Source organism: Helianthus annuus, chromosome 4 (assembly GCF_002127325.2).
Source record: "Helianthus annuus cultivar XRQ/B chromosome 4, HanXRQr2.0-SUNRISE, whole genome shotgun sequence".
NCBI lineage: Eukaryota > Viridiplantae > Streptophyta > Magnoliopsida > Asterales > Asteraceae > Helianthus > Helianthus annuus.
The window spans coordinates 163,334,158-163,352,064 of NC_035436.2; the positions used below are offsets into that span (position 1 = coordinate 163,334,158).

Consider the following 17,907-nt stretch of genomic DNA (forward strand, 5'->3'; position numbering starts at 1 on the left):
AAGTTTACATTTTACGTTTTACGTTAAAATGTTTACGCTTTACGTTTTACGTTTTACGTTAAACTTTTTAGACTTTTTACGTTTTACTTTAAGCTTTTTACGTTTTACGTAAAACTTACGTTAAAAATTTTACGTTTTACGTTTTACGTTAAACGTAAAACCTTTTTGCGTTTTACATTAAAAAAGTTTACAGTTTACGATAAAAAGTTTACGGTTTACGTTAAAAAGTTTACGGTGTAACTTTTTTTTACAAAAACTTTTTTTACGCAAAAACGAATGCACCTAGAAATCGCAAACTCGGGGGGGTGTCTCAGATTTATTGTTATCATCATCGACTAGGGGAAAAAATAAAAACCAACAACATCAAAACAAAGTGTATCTCGAAAAAAAACGGCGTTTGGCTCAGAATATCCGATAATCAAAAGGCTGCAAAAGTGGGGTTACAGGTTCAAAAAACCTACCCTCCGCCGTCCTTGCCGTGCCATCGTCATCAAAATCTACGTGTTTTTTTTTTTTGCATCATTGCCCGCCCAATCCATCAACGACAAAACGAGATCTGGGGACCAACAACATCGAAACAATGTCATCAACAGCAAAAACGAGATCTGGAGACCAAAAAATACCAACAGATCAATGTCAACATATAGACGTCATCAAAACAAACCCATAAAATTTCAAACCCACAAAATTTCAAAGAAAATACCAACAGATCAATACTAACAGATCTAAACAAACTGATCAATACCATCAGATCTAAACATCAAAATTTCAAAGAAAATACCAACAACAAGAAATACCAACAGATCTAAACCACAAAATTTCAAACCCACATTTTTTTACAATAGATCAAACCAAAATTCAAACCCACAAAATTCAAACCTGCATCCGGTGCACCGTCAGAGAGATGGAAATAACCACCGAATAAAGGAATCAAGGAACACCATCATCGCCGTAAAAAAAAACCCATCATCACCATCAAAAAACCCACCACCGTCGCCGGAGAAAGGTGGGGGCCACCGTCACAGGTGTGGGTGACCCACCACCACCGTCGCCGTCACAGGTGTGGCTGACCCACCACCACCGCCTTCATCCACCGTCACCAACACACCGCCGCAAAAAAACAATTCAACTTACGATTGATACTCCGTCACTGTCAAACCCACCACCACAACCCGCCCTTCACCATCGTCGTCTCCGGCGTCTGAAACTCTGGCGACTGAAACGGTGGTGCTTGGGGATCGCTGGTGTGGGTGTGGTGCCGGTGGTGTTCATAAGCTAAAGATGATGATGATGGTTGTGTTCATAGGTTGAAGATGAAGATTATGATCCTTCCATCTTCATCATAGATGAAGGAGATGAAATTTTGCACAGGGATGTGATTTTGAAAAGGGGGATTAGAGATATGGTCAAGAGAGAGAAAGTTGCAATCTCTGCAACTATAAAGGAAGAGGAGAGATGAGAGATGAGAGATTAGACGTTTATAGGAAATGACGAAATTACCCCTTTTCCTGATTGGTTGAGTGGTTCTCGCGGTTTTTACAACTGGAGGTGGTTTCTATTTTAGCGGCTCCCTATATATATATATATATATATATATAAACACATATATATTGGGGTTTTATTAAATATGTCCATGATAAAATGTGCTCTGACCTATGATCATTTCCGCTCACCGCAGAACCGACTATGATAAGAGTCTGAAAAAAAAATGAGGTATAAACAAATCCTTCGTGTTATTCTTGTCACAGAGAATATAGAGACTTCTCTCCCTGCTCTCCCGCCTCTTAAAACAATTTTTTAAGTGACGTGCATATTCCCAATGTTTTTGAATATCTAAATACTTAAAGTGTTTGTTATGCAGGAATGAAAAGCGGAATGGAATGAGTCATTACGAGAGAATGAAGAAAATGGTGTTTGGTTGGTCAAGGGAATGGAATCACTCATTCCAAAAGGCATTTCTTTCCTTCAAAATCATTATATCCACCCCCCATGTTTTTTTTCATTCCATCCCCTCTTACATCCTTCATTAACAACACCACAACCCACCACCTTCGCCACCTCTCACTATCACTACCACCACCACCACGGACGCCTATCGCCGCCGCCACCCACCCGCCACCGTGGCCACCAACCACTGCCGCCGCCAACAACCACCACCTTCGCCAATGCCGCTCGCCGCCACCAACCACCATCGACGGCCGCCGCCGCCAACCCCCGTCACCGCCACCCATCATCGTCGCCGCAACCACCGATCGCTGCCACTACCCACAATCACTAGCACCGACCACCACCACTCACCGCTGATTTTATTCCTTAATTTTCTTGCCTACCAAATAATACAGGATAATAATTCATTTCATTCTAATATGGTAACCAAACGAGGTAATGGAATGGAAGAGGTATTGGAATTGATCATTACCATTACATGTCTTGTTTGGTTACCATGTAAGAATGGAATGAACCATTACTTTTCGTTGTTTGGTATGCAAGAAAAGACAAATGATGGGTGGAGACGGCGATGATTGGGGACGGCGACGGGTGGTGACAGTGGTGGTGGTGGAGGGTGACGTCGAAAGTGGGTTGCGGCGGTGGCGACGGTGGTGGCAGGTGGTAGCGGTGGTGGTGGTTGATAGAGATGGCGGAAGTGGGTGGCGACAGCGGCAGTGATCGAAGGTGGCAGCGGCAATGGTGGCGGCGATGATTGAAGGTGGGTGGTGGCTGTGATCGGAGGTGGCAACGGCGATGGTGGATGGCAACGACGGCGGTGGCGGGGATGGAGGTGGGTGGCGGCAACGGCGGTGGCGGGTGACGTCGGTGGCGGGTGACGACGGTGGCGGGTAGCTGCGAAGGTGGGTGACAGTGGCGGATGACAGTGGTGGTGGGTGGTGGCAACGGTAGTGGGTTGTGGTGTTGTTAATGAAGGGTGAAGATGGAATAGAATGGAAAGAAAAAACAGGGGGAAGGGATGAAATGATTTTGAGAGAATGGAATGCATTTTGGAATGGGCGATTCCATTCCATCGACCAACCAAACACTCTTTTCTTCATTTCCTCTCAATGGTCCATTCCATTACACATCTCATTCCCTGTATACCAAACGCTACCTTATCTCTTCCATTCCATTCACTCGTCCATTCCGTTACCCCTTCCAAACAATATAGTAATTGGATTAAGTGACGTATTCTATCATACTATATATATATAAAGTAAACTTCATTAGAATAATCAGCAAACCTTAAATCGAGGTAGCCAAACAACGAAACACTTTACATATTTACAAATTCACAACAATCATTCTTAGATCTACATTTAAACCATAAAAACCCTGCTGATTTTGTCTCACTAATAATGTTCTCAATCTACAAAGGATTTTTGTTGAACGTGACGCATTCCTAGCCCTCCAAATGCTCCAACACCCTACTCTAACAATTCCTTTCAATGCATCTTTTTGCTGACCCCTTAAAAAAGGATGTTCGTGTAGCTCGAGCAGGTCTTTAAACGAAAAAACAAAAAAATTCGGAATCCTGCACCAATTACTAATGTGTGCCCAAAGAACAGAAGCGACGAAACACAAGCAGAACAGGTGTTCCACTGTCTCATCAGCTTCACCGGAAAACAAACACGACAGATCCACCAATTCATTACTAATGCATTCTATCATGAGTCAACCCAAAAATTTATGAATAGTTAGGTTGCTTTTTTTAATTATTTCATTTTAATATATTTCTTAAAACATTGACTAATTAGGGGCGTGAGGGGGCTTGATAACGTCCCGAGCACCGCCCCATGGGGCGTTATAAGGGCATGAAGAGGGAGGGGCAACTCTAGTATAATGCCAAATGAGGACAACAAAGTTGGAAAGCAATAATTGAAAGGGCATCAGCGGTGTTAATCATTATACATTTTTTGAAAAGACGTTATGATGCTGATGTGACGGGAAATACCCCGTAGAGGGCGTTAACTATTACGAGTAGTCTAAGTGGTTGAAAATAAGTAAAATGACGCAGTATGTAAAATAGTTGAGACGGATATATGTTAGGAGATCCATTGTAATGCACTCTTCAAACATTGGCTAGCAGTTTATCTTCAAGGTATGCATCTCTCTTGGATGGAAAAAACCAAGCACCAAAACCTTGTTCAAGTAAGAGGAACCAAACACAAATACTGTGTTCGTGTTGACAGAATCGAACACCCATACTCCTTCAAGTAGAGAGGACCACTCACTATGCTCTTATTCAAGTGAGGCTAAACCAAACCTCAAGTTTCTTCGAATAAAGTTAATACTTAATGCAAATGAAAAAATTGAATGTTTGAAGGCTTAAAGATTGTAGTAGATACATTGCTTAAGTTTCAATATTGGTTTCTTGACTACTCTTTATAATTACAAGGAGATGATGATCACTTAGAGTGTGTATCCTCTTGATTTATTTTAACAAGGGGTCGTTATGAGATGTGGGGAGGTGTTACATTGGACCTGTCCAACGTCAAATAATAGACGAAAAAACGTTGAACTCCACACGCATGCGGCATATTGACTCGCAAATTTAGAATGAGACGTAAAACGAAAAGTTAAAAATGAAAGTACGAGGGAACAAAGTTAAAAATAAAAAAGTATTGGAGTTAAATTGTAAAAGATGAAAAGATTTGAGTTAATAGTAAAAAATTTAGAAAGGTTATAATGCAAAAGATAAAAAAACCTTTGGGTTAAAAGTGAAAAATCAAAATAATTTGAAAAACTCCCCGTGCATATATTACAACAACCTAAAGCAAGAAAATGTTGCTAGTTTATAATATGAAAATGTCTACTCAAAATCGACTTGTGAATAGTGATGGAGAGTGTGAGACATGAGTGTTTAAGGGCTTATCTTACATGTTTTGTTTGATTTTGTATGATTATATGTTTAGAATTGTTTTATTGTAAGAGTTTATATGTTGCAGGTTAAGCACGTGAAATGGGTGAAGTTATGGGGTTTAAAGAGAAAGAGGAACGTGCGAGATGGATGAGTGAGGTAATTGGCAATGTTCGGGACATGTTTCAAATCAAAGATGCGGCTTAGATGTGCAAGAAATATAAAACATTAAAGTGGAAGGGCCTTATTGTCATTACTTGAAAGTTGATTTTAGTGACAATATAAAAGGAATGAAGAAAAAGCATGTTGGAGTTGTGATTTACTACGGTTGACAAGACAAACAAGGAGTAAGGATGCAAAGTGTAACTTAAATGTGAACACATTTAATACATCATCACATCATTTTAGTAGATAGTCACGTGGCTTTTGGGAGGCTTTGTTTGAGATTTAATCATTATCTCAACACATGTTAACATGCAGGAGACAAAAATTCATATTATTTTTATTTTGGGAGGTAGTCAATGAAAACAATTTTTGGGCTCCCACTATAAACTACTTTGTGGGCTTCTTGGATCGATCATAGGCAGCCCTAAAACATCTCCTCTACATCGATTATTGGCAGCACCATCATTGGGGGGATATCACGAATTTTTGGGAGGCAGTTTTTCATGCATCATTGGGGGTTCTGAACTCATCACTCAAGATCATCAAGTTCTCGCAAGTACCGGTTCGATCATGTTTTCAACTTTCTACAAAGCTTTTGAAGATTGTACAAACATCATGAGCGGCTAGTCGTCCCGTGACCGTCTCCGGGAATAGGGTTTATGTGTTTAAACATTGGGTTGCATATGTTAAGACTTTTTGGATTGAGAATTGATTAATCTTTCGGTTAGTTATTCTTATTGTTTTTGTTTCGATTAAACAATATTTGATTATCGTAATCATTTGAGTTCATCAATTATTTGGTTTGTTCATCAACAACCGGGATTAAATTCTAGGATGTCATTGTTTTAAACCTTTAATCATTGAACTTGATTATGTTTATGAAATCTAAAATTGGTAATTAATTGGACTACTATTCATTTGCATCAATCTTTCGGTTTCGATCGTGGATCATTGCAATCAAATATATTGTCCGTTAATTATTTATTAAAACAAGTTTACAAATCATGTCTATGTGATTTCCAACTGGTCGTAACTAAGTAACCTGATCTTTTACATAACCTGAAAACCCGGAGATTGGTCCACTTTCTCACAATTGTTTACAACTCTAATTTACATTTGTTTTCGCAATCATTCTCAAAACTGCAAAAAGCAATTAGTTTAGAATTAGATGATAATTAAAGCAACGAACTTTTACACTTTCCACTGATTCCCCGTGGATTCGACACCCTACTTGCCCTTTACTAGTAAAAGGTGAACAGGACACTTTTTAATTATATTTTTGACCGACCTTACGACATCGATCAAAATGGCGCCGTTGCCGGGGAATCGGTGCGCTTAGTTTAGTTAGTTGTTTTTCTTAAAAATTCAAAAAAAAAAATTCAAAAATATTTCTTTTTGTTTGTCTTTTATTTGTCTCGTTCAGTATTACGCTCGGTTTCTTGTTTGTCTGTGTGCAGGTGATTCTCGAGTTGCATGCATACCAGGTTCTCAAAGAAATCATCACCGCTTTTGTTTGATCCAGAAATAGAAAAGACTGCTCGACAGAATCTTGTTCTTCTTCGTTCAGCAGTGAAAGCTAAAGCTCAGTCGTCAACAGTTGCTCAAGATCTTGAACAAGCAGCTAACGAGATGGCTAATCAAGAACCACAAAACCAAGCCCAAAACGATCCAATTCCACCCATTCCAGATCCACCAATCCCTCAAAACCAAAACCAGCCCAATAACCAAAACCAGAATCAACCACCACCACAACCATTTCCACAATTCAACCCAGGCCCACAAAACCAACCGGGAAATCTGAATCTCCGACATGGGGAAATTATTCGTCTCAACCAACCACAGCATCAACACGGGTATGATGAGGGTTTCCAACACAGAGAAGGCAGTGTGCATACTTGGGAATCCGGTTGGGAAGATGATGATTATCAGAATCAGTACGATGGGAGATATGCTGGTTATAGATACGATGAGGGGTACAATGTGAATCAAGGCTATCCAGAACAACAACAGGGAAATCAAAGACATCGCATCCCGCAACCGATTCCACAAAATCAAGTTCATAATGGAGTCCCGCAGTTTAATGCGGGAAGAGCTAATAATCGGTTTAGGGGCGATCAGATACAGTTTGTGGATGGTGTCCCACAAGTCGTTCAAGGGGCACCAATTCAAGGCGTTGAAGGTCACTGTCGACCAGTTGTAGTACCTAACTCGTCGGCTATAGTCACACCGGTTGGAAATAATAACAGACCTTTCGAGGTGAGGCCTCAATACTTAGGCCATTTGCCGGAGTTTTATGGAAAAAGGACCGAAGAACCATACTTGCACATTGCAAGTTTTGATTCGATTTGTCAAACGATTGGGGTTTCGGGGTTTACAAAAGATGATGTGAAACTGATGCTGTTTCAGTTCACCCTGAAAGACAAAGCACGCCACTGGTTCGCCACATTACCTCCAGGTAGTATATACACTTGGCAAGAGATGCAACTGGTGTTTTTGGAGGAATACTACACCATGAATAGAACTAGTGAAGCTCGAGATGCAATCAGAGCATTCCAGCAACATTCAGGGGAACCGTTCCATGAAGCGTTCACAAGGTTTAAGGAGTTGCTTAGGAAATGCCCACATCATGAAATTCAGACATGGGAATTAATTAAGGTGTTTTATGATGGGCTACTTCCTGATGATGTAAGAGATCTTATAGCCATCAGCAATGGTACGTTTCTCACAAATACAGAAGCTGCAGATTGGGCATATTTGGAGAGACAAAGTGCCACTTCAAAGAGACAGACACAATCAAGCAGGAGGGCAAGATCAAGTTCAGCAAAGTCAGTCGATTATGAAGCTGAGGAACGAGTCGAGAAGTTGAGGCACCAAAATTTATTGCTTGAGCGACAGGTAGCTCAAATGGATCTCGGAAAGGGAGGTGAAGTTAAAACCGCCAATGCGTTTTCGGTATGTACTGAGTGTGGAGAGTTAGGCCATCAAGTTGGAGAGTGTGCTGTGTTGGGTGGTCAGACTGATGAAGTGAATCAATTGTATGGTGAACGAAAGCAATATGATATGAAATCGAATACATATCATCCAGGTTTGCGAAACCACCCAAATTTTAGTTATGGTAATTCTGCTAATCAGTTGAACCCCAATTTTCAGGTACCTAACCAAGGAGGTCAACAGTATCAGAATCGGCAAGGAAATTACCAACAAGGAGGTTACCAGAATCGGGGCCAATATAATCAAGGGCCTCAAGCCAACAACCAACAACAAAATCAAAGCAATTATCAAGGCAATTATCAAGGGAGTTGGAGGAATCAAGGTAGCCAGCAAAGTAATTCTTCAGGTGGTGGAGGCGACTCGAGTGATTCGAAGTTGGATGCAATCATGTCGTTCATGAAAGATATTCAGAAAGAAAATGAGGTGAGAGACAAGACTTCTACAGCAATGCAGAAGCAATTGGGGCAATTAGCAGAGGATATAGCCCAGTTAAGAAGAGACCCCGGAAAATTGCCAAGTACCACCACGGTCAACCCGCAACATCAAAGCAGTAGTTCAGCTACCAAGAATGCACGTGTAAATCAGGTAAGTGTACTTCGTTCTGGTAAAGTGTATGATAATAAGGTTGGCGCTCCACCACAATTTGTTGATGGTGTGGTGGAGGATTGGGATGAAAATGAGGAAGAGGAACATGAGCCTGAACCTGTAAGCCCTACGAAAGCTAATAAAACGACTTCTCAAGAAACTAATGATAGGGTATTAGAAAACGCGTCAACCAAGGCTACAGAAAAGGGTGCGGGAGTTAAAACCAACCCGTTTCCTCAAGCTTTGGTAGAACCGGGAACTAAAAATACTAAAAGAGGCCCACAACAGGAAGAGATGTGGGAAGTTTTTAAGCAAGTAAAAATCAATATCCCGTTGTTAGATGCGATAAAACAGGTTCCGGCTTACGCTAGGTATTTGAAGGACATGTGCACCCAAAAGCGGCAAAACAAATTTCCAAAGAAAATCGATTTAACCGAAAATGTTAGTGTCGTTTTGTCGGGTGCCATTCCTCCTAAACTCCGAGATCCAGGTGCTCCGTTAATACCCATTCAAGTGGGTGACTTTAAAATGAGCCGGGCACTGCTGGATTTGGGAGCGAGTGTGAGTATTCTCCCGGGGAGTCTTTATGATCAATACGATTTCGGACCGTTACAGAGAGCCGACACCACAGTAGTGTTGGCCGACTTGACTTTGAAATTACCCCGGGGAATCGTGTGTGATGTCATTGTCAAAGTAGAGGACTTTTACTACCCAGTTGACTTCTTGGTTTTAGACTATGTCTCAATTGATAAAACTAAACAACCTAATGTCATACTGGGTAGACCATTTTTAGCAACTGCTAACGCTTTAATTGATTGCAGAAATGGAACAGTTGACATGACCTTTGGTAATAGGAAAGTTCAATTAAATGTGTTTTCCCGTGCATCTGATTCTCTGGTTAGTGATGAATGCTTTATGGCAGACATCATTGACGAGTGTCATCCTCATGAAAATGGGGAAAACACAACAGAGACGTGTGTTATTTGTGACAGGGAACAGGCTGAATTATCGGAATGCTTGAATGAAGCTGAAAAGGAATTGGAGGTGATGGCAATTAAAGACGGGAGACCCACTTGGACTCATCAAGTGGAAAGTCTGCCCGAGCACATCGATACACATTTAAAGCCATCATTGGAATCACCTCCACAAGTAGAGCTGAAGGAGCTGCCGAAACACCTCAAGTATGCCTTCGTGGGAGACAATGACACCCTTCCGGTGATCATTGCATCAAATTTAACAAAAGCTCAAGAAAAGGCTTTGATGAGGGTGCTAGTGGAGTATAGGGCAGCGATTGGATGGACGATTGCAGATTTAAAGGGGATTAGTCCATCTATAGTGATGCACCGGATAATCACCGAAGAAGGTGCAAAACCGGCAAGGGATGCACAGAGACGTCTGAACCCGAATATGCGGGAAGTGGTGAAGAAAGAGGTACTAAAGTGGCTGGATGCAGGTATAATCTATCCTATCTCTGATAGCACATGGGTCAGCCCAACTCAAACGGTACCAAAGAAGGCTGGTATACAAGTTGTGAAAGGTGAAGATGGCGAACAAATTGCCACTCGGCCGGTAACCGGGTGGCGGATTTGCATTGATTACCGGAAGTTGAATGCTGCAACGTTAAAGGACCATTTCCCCTTGCCTTTCATAGATCAAATCGTAGAGAAACTCGCAGGTCAGAAATTTTATTGTTTCTTAGACGGTTACTCAGGTTATAATCAGGTTGCGATCCATCCAGAGGATCAACAGAAAACCACGTTTACGTGTCCTTATGGCACCTTTGCATTTAGGCGAATGCCATTTGGATTATGTAACGCCCCGGCCACCTTCCAAAGGTGCATGATGAGTATCTTTTCAGATATGGTCGGGGATTCTCTAGAGATCTTTATGGATGATTTCTCCATTTTCGGTACGTCTTTCGATTTGTGTTTAGACCAATTAACAAAAGTGTTAAAAAGATGTGTCGAGTCTAACTTGGTGTTAAGCTGGGAAAAGAGCCATTTTATGGTTCAAGAGGGGATCGTGTTGGGACACGTGATTTCAAGTAGGGGAATTGAGGTAGATCACGCGAAAATTCAGGTTATTTCTACTTTACCGCCTCCTACTAATGTTAAGGGCGTCCGTTCCTTTCTAGGACACGCCGGGTTTTATAGACGGTTCATCAAAGGATTTTCTGTTATCACAAAACCGCTATGCAACCTTTTGTTAAAAGATATGCCATTTGTTTTTGATGAAAAGTGCTTAAAAGCTTTTAACAATTTAAAACAACAGTTGATTGAGGCCCCCATTTTACAATCGCCGGATTGGTCGCTCCCTTTTGAAATCATGTGTGATGCAAGCGACTATGCGGTGGGGGCAGTGTTGGGACAACGGGTTGCCAAGAAACCCGTGGCTATTTATTATGCAAGCAAAACTCTTTCCGATGCTCAATTGAATTACACCACTACTGAGAAAGAATTGCTTGCGGTTGTTTATGCGTTGGATAAGTTTAGGTCTTATTTGTGGGGTAGCAAAGTTGTTATCTATTCTGATCATAGTGCTGTCAGGTACCTCATGGAGAAGAAGGACGCTAAACCAAGGTTAATCCGATGGATTTTGTTGTTGCAGGAATTTGACCTTGAAATTCGAGACAAGAAGGGGAGTGAAAACGTTGTAGCAGACCATTTATCACGGGTGGTGCATGAAATAGATGCACCGGATGTTGAAATTAATGAAACGTTTCCCAATGAACATATATTATCTGTTGCTACAAAACCGTGGTTTGCTAACTTTGCTAACTTTGCTGTTACAGGTGATATTCCGGAGTTTTGGTCCAAAAAGAAGAAGAAACAGTTCATAGCTCAAGCAAAAACGTACATTTGGGACGAGCCTGATCTTTTTAAAGTTGGAGCTGATCAGATAATCCGACGTTGCATTCCGGATGAGGAGATAAAGTGTGTGTTGGAGTTGTTGCACGCATCGGCGTGTGGTGGACATTTCAGCGGACAGAAAACCGGGCATAAAGTGCTGGCGTGTGGGCTATATTGGCCTACAATTTTCAAGGATGCAGCTGAATTTGCAAAGAATTGTGTTAGATGTCAACAATTAGGGAGTATCTCAAAACGGAATGAGATGCCCATGCAGCCGATCCTTGTGGTTGATATCTTTGATGTTTGGGGAATCGACTTCATGGGCCCATTCCCTAATTCGCTAGGAAATTACTATATCTTGGTGGCCGTGGATTACGTTTCGAAATGGATAGAAGCGATTGCCACCAAGACGAACGACCATAAAGTTGTTTGCAAATTTGTCCAAACAAACATATTTTCGCGATTTGGAATCCCTCGTGTGATCATAAGTGATGGGGGATCACATTTCAAAAACTTTCATTTTGGAAAATTGCTTAAACGTTTTGGCATAGACCACCGAATCGCTACACCGTATCACCCACAAACGAGTGGGCAGGTTGAGGTGTCCAACAGGCAAATAAAAGAGATTTTACAAAAAACCGTGCGACCCGACCGCAAGGATTGGTCCACTAAGTTGGATGATGCCTTATGGGCGTATCGTACGGCATATAAAACGCCTATTGGAACCACACCATATCGGTTGGTCTATGGAAAAGGATGTCATTTACCTGTTGAGCTTGCTCATCGTGCGTTATGGGCGGTAAAAGAAGTTAACATGGATTATGAGAGTGCAGGTCAAGCGAGGAAGTTGTCGTTGGGAGAGCTTGAAGAATTGAGGGATGAAGCATATGAGAGTGCAATGGCGTATAAGGATAAGACGAAGAAGGTGCACGATGCAAAGTTAAGGCTACAGAAGTTTGAGGTAGGACCAAAGGTATGGTTATTCAATTCTAGACTGAAACTGTTTCCAGGTAAGCTGAAAAGCAAGTGGATGGGTCCGTATTTGATCACGCGGATCGGAAACTATGGAGACATAGAAATTGAAGACTTTGATGACCATTTGAGGCAAGTTGTGAACGGGCATAGGTTGAAACCGTATTTGGAAGCTAATGATATCAACGGACCGGATAAACAGTCGGAGTGTTTCATGTTAAGCACTTTGGTCCATGATTCAGAATAACCATGTTCAGGTATGAAGTCTGGCTGAAGACTCTTAAACTTAGCGCTCTCGGGAGGCAGCCCGAGGATGTAGATTAGTGTACATTTGTTTGCTTGGTTGGTGTGGGTTTGTACGTGATTTCTGCAGATTCTAACTTGGTAATGTTCTCCGCGGATACAATTACTTAAGTGTGGGGAAGTTGGAACCGCCCAGGTACGTTTTCAGATTCAATTATGTGTCGCGGACGACATGTTCTTTCTATGGGGGGTGGAGCGGTGAGTAAACCGAATGGTGAAAGTTTATTCGGTAAGAGAATCAAAGAAAATCATTTACAAACCTTTTAAAACCATTGATTTAGTTATTATAAAAAAAAAAAAAAAAAAAAAAAAAAAAAAAAACTTCGATGTTTAAAAAAAGATGCGGAATGATGGTAAGTTAAGAAAAAAATAGCTTTGAGCGCGACTTTTCGTCAAATTTTGACAAGTTTTCCAGAGTTAAAAAAAAAAAAAAAAAAAAAAAAAAAACAGTTAAAAAGTTCAATAATTAAAACCTGCGCCAGCTTGCGCTAATACAGCCGCCGCCTTACGTTGACTGATATTGCCTCCTGTATTGCGCTAATATTTGACGCATGGCTGCGTTGACAGAGCATGTGACCGACCACATAACCAATTCCCACTTGACACTTGCATTATCTAATACCCATCACCCATGGTATTCACGTGACCCACCCTTTAAAACCCAAAACAAACCGACCCGTCCATAATAATCCGGCCCGTGTACAACACACGAACATCACATTAGGTCAGACAACTCCTCGTACGACCACAACAACTCATCTCTTTTTTTCAAGTTCTTCAACTCCTAATCATACCATAACTCTCTCGATTCTCGATCAACTCCATCCATTCAAAGGTCTATCTTGATTGATTTTTCGACGAGAAACCGATTCTAGTATCTGTTGTGTCCGATTACCATTCGTCGCGAGTAATCAGAGCATCGTGTGAAGAACCCTAATTTCGAAATTTGGGGTTTTCCATTTTGGAGTGAAGTTTGTTGAATCTGAAGCTTATTCTAGCATAGTTAAACATAAAAGGTGTGTTTTTATTCATTCTTGTGCTAGTATGTTGAAGGTAAGTGGTGATGTGGGTGAGATATGAAGAACATTTGAAAATTTTATATGCAAAACTGAGATTATGAAGCATGTGGTTGTGGTGTGTCTTTGAATTTGTGATAAAAATTGAAGGTTGCTGCAAGTATAGGTGTTTGGGGGGCATGTTATGGTTAGTAGATGTTGTTTAATGAGCATAAAACATGATGAGAAGTAAAAACAAGGCTATTACAATAAATATTGAGCGATTCTTTGTTTTGGGATTCCAAAGGGCAGTAGTTTTAGCATGAAACAAGTGTGGGGAAGGGTTATTGCACACTTGTTTATGTTTCATATAATGAATCTGATTCGAACTGTTTGTGTGTGGTTTGTGATGTAGAATGACGCGGCTGAGACGCCCAGGGAAAGAGAAAGATGTTGATCCGCCATCTAAACCGGCTGCGACAAAGAAGCGGAAAACAACCATCGATCAGGTCCACGTGCTCATTCCGTACTCTAGTTGAACAATTTTAGTTTTTCTTGTTTTGGTGTGTTTTTGTGTTTTGGTGGTGTTTAACTTTTTATGTTGAGGGAATGTGTTTGTGTCAAGTTGTTTTAGAAATGGTCGCTCATGATGTTGGTTAGTTGGTTTTCCCGGGTTCTGTTTTTAGAAGCATGATACATTGGGGACAATGTCGCCCAAGTGTGGGGATATGGAACCCGGGAAGGGAAAAGGCTTGGGACAAAGGTTTGAAAGAGGTTGAAAAATGATTGAAAACGATGAAAAGCGAAAAATTGGAATTTTTTTTAAAATTTTAGAGAATTTCATCGCCTTAAGTGAATTAAACGGATATGAAAACCGAACGTTTCAATCACTAATGGGTTCCTTGCCGGTAGTAAACTAATGTAGTCCCTTGTCATGGTCGTTCCTTTAAGTTTCATGAGAGTAGGTCCGACCTATGCAGTTAATCTCGGCGATATCTCGGTGATATCTCGGCGATATCTCGGTTATCGGCCCGTCACCAAAATATCGGTTTCCGATATCGGTCATATATCGGTCAACGATAATATCGGTGGTCAACGCCGAAATATCGGCCGATATCTTGCAAAACCGTATCGGTTGTCTCGGCGATATCTCGGCTTGGCCATTTTTTCTGGATTTCAGCAAAAAAATGTAGAAGCTGGTTTTCAGCAAAAAAACGAAGTTAAATACTGCCTCACGCGGTACCCCGGGTTTCGGAGCTGCATTCGTGTCCGCAGGATGCGCGGGCACGCACAAGTTCAACCAAATTTCCAGCTCAGAAACCCATTTTTTGCACCCCCCCCCCTGCGCGCGCGGGTAGGACTTGTGGTAAAACATGTCATAAAGCTATAACGGAGTAGTAAATGCTTTACCTTATAAACACCCACTCACTTTGTTCCCACACCAATGTGGGACAAAGTATTTAGCACCTTTTGAGACTTTCATTCTCACACCTAGACTTTCTACCACCTCTTGTATATATATAAATATATATATTTATGCATGATATTAGACTTCTAGTATATATATAGGCTCTAGATATGAATATAAATATAAATATATATATTTATGCATGATATTAGAAATTACCGATATCTCACCGCGATAAACGATATCTCATATATCGGTCCTTGACCGATAACCGATATTTTTCCGCATTAACTGCATAGGGTCCGACAGGTGTTTTTAGGAAAAACGAATTGAAAAGAGATGTCTATTTAGGGGTAACATGCTTTAGATTGCATATGCTACATGTCGGTAACCTTTAACCCTTCTTTGGTGAGAATTTTGAGCCTGTAGAATGATAGAATGACTTACATTATGATTTCATTTGTTGAGAGCAGGCCGCATGTTATTCTCTGTTAGAACTTGTATGATTTGATGCATGCTGAGACTGTGGTTTAACATGTGCACGTAAATGATAAAGGCATTAGGATATACCTTACACCCGTTGTGTTTGTTTTATGTATACCTAACCATCACCCTTAGTAGCCCTGTTGAGCCTATTTACCTTTCGTTTGTCCACCTAAAATAAATTGTTTGATACCGACCGTGAACGACGAGTTTTGAAAAAAAAAAAACAGAAAAAAGAAAAGAAAAAAAAATATAGAAAAAGGAAAAAGAAGAAAAAAAAAGAAAGTGTTGTGAATATTGTTCATGTCTTGGGTAGAAACCAACCCAAAAATGTTATGTGTTTTGCAAATAAAGTTGTCATGGGTTGGTCGTTTGTTTGTTCGCCACGAAAAAAAAATATATATAAATATAAGCCAAAAATTTCCTACCCTTAGCCTAAGCCCAAAACCGAAAGTCCTTTTGATATGTGCCGTGTTATACGATGCAGTGGAGGTATGATTGTTATACAAGCATATGATTACAGGATTGCATGTTTGGTTTTGAGTGTTATACATACTAGCACATTACACGCTAGTTCAGTTTTAAACCGAGAGGAGAGTTCATTGTGAGGGGCGTGTAGCATGTGTAGTATCATAAGCATGTTAGTTTTGAATAAACAAGCCTTGTGTTTTGGAAATTGCATCAATTGCTTGTCGGACTGTCAATCTCGATTGTGTCAGTCTATGGAACGGGTATGACTTGGGACTTAAACTGTTGCATTGGTATAGGGGTTTAGAGGTGTTGTTACTATGGTGAGTAGTTCCATAACGGTTTGCTTGAGGACAATCAAAGGCAAGTGTGGGGATGTGATGGAGAGTGTGAGACATGAGTGTTTAAGGGCTTATCTTACATGTTTTGTTTGATTTTGTATGATTATATGTTTAGAATTGTTTTATTGTAAGAGTTTATATGTTGCAGGTTAAGCACGTGAAATGGGTGAAGTTATGGGGTTTAAAGAGAAAGAGGAACGTGCGAGATGGATGAGTGAGGTAATTGGCAATGTTCGGGACATGTTTCAAATCAAAGATGCGGCTTAGATGTGCAAGAAATATAAAACATTAAAGTGGAAGGGCCTTATTGTCATTACTTGAAAGTTGATTTTAGTGACAATATAAAAGGAGTGAAGAAAAAGCATGTTGGAGTTGTGATTTACTACGGTTGACAAGACAAACAAGGAGTAAGGATGCAAAGTGTAACTTAAATGTGAACACATTTAATACATCATCACATCATTTTAGTAGATAGTCACGTGGCTTTTGGGAGGCTTTGTTTGAGATTTAATCATTATCTCAACACATGTTAACATGCAGGAGACAAAAATTCATATTATTTTTATTTTGGGAGGGAGTCAATGAAAACAATTTTTGGGCTCCCACTATAAACTACTTTGTGGGCTTCTTGGATCGATCATAGGCAGCCCTAAAACATCTCCTCTACATCGATTATTGGCAGCACCATCATTGGGGGGATATCACGAATTTTTGGGAGGCAGTTTTTCATGCATCATTGGGGGTTCTGAACTCATCACTCAAGATCATCAAGTTCTCGCAAGTACCGGTTCGATCATGTTTTCAACTTTCTACAAAGCTTTTGAAGATTGTACAAACATCATGAGCGGCTAGTCGTCCCGTGACCGTCTCCGGGAATAGGGTTTATGTGTTTAAACATTGGGTTGCATATGTTAAGACTTTTTGGATTGAGAATTGATTAATCTTTCGGTTAGTTATTCTTATTGTTTTTGTTTCGATTAAACAATATTTGATTATCGTAATCATTTGAGTTCATCAATTATTTGGTTTGTTCATCAACAACCGGGATTAAATTCTAGGATGTCATTGTTTTAAACCTTTAATCATTGAACTTGATTATGTTTATGAAATCTAAAATTGGTAATTAATTGGACTACTATTCATTTGCATCAATCTTTCGGTTTCGATCGTGGATCATTGCAATCAAATATATTGTCCGTTAATTATTTATTAAAACAAGTTTACAAATCATGTCTATGTGATTTCCAACTGGTCGTAACTAAGTAACCTGATCTTTTACATAACCTGAAAACCCGGAGATTGGTCCACTTTCTCACAATTGTTTACAACTCTAATTTACATTTGTTTTCGCAATCATTCTCAAAACTGCAAAAAGCAATTAGTTTAGAATTAGATGATAATTAAAGCAACGAACTTTTACACTTTCCACTGATTCCCCGTGGATTCGACACCCTACTTGCCCTTTACTAGTAAAAGGTGAACAGGACACTTTTTAATT

The 17,907-nt window shown here is 40.4% G+C and overlaps 1 long non-coding RNA gene across 1 annotated transcript; it reads left to right on the forward strand.

The window, feature by feature from the left end:
• Positions 1-13,372: 13,372 nt before the first annotated feature.
• On the forward strand, positions 13,373-17,391 carry LOC110937194. Its single transcript, XR_002590638.2, has 2 exons — positions 13,373-13,730; positions 14,125-17,391. It is a non-coding gene; the product is annotated as an uncharacterized LOC110937194 (long non-coding RNA).
• Positions 17,392-17,907: the final 516 nt, after the last annotated feature.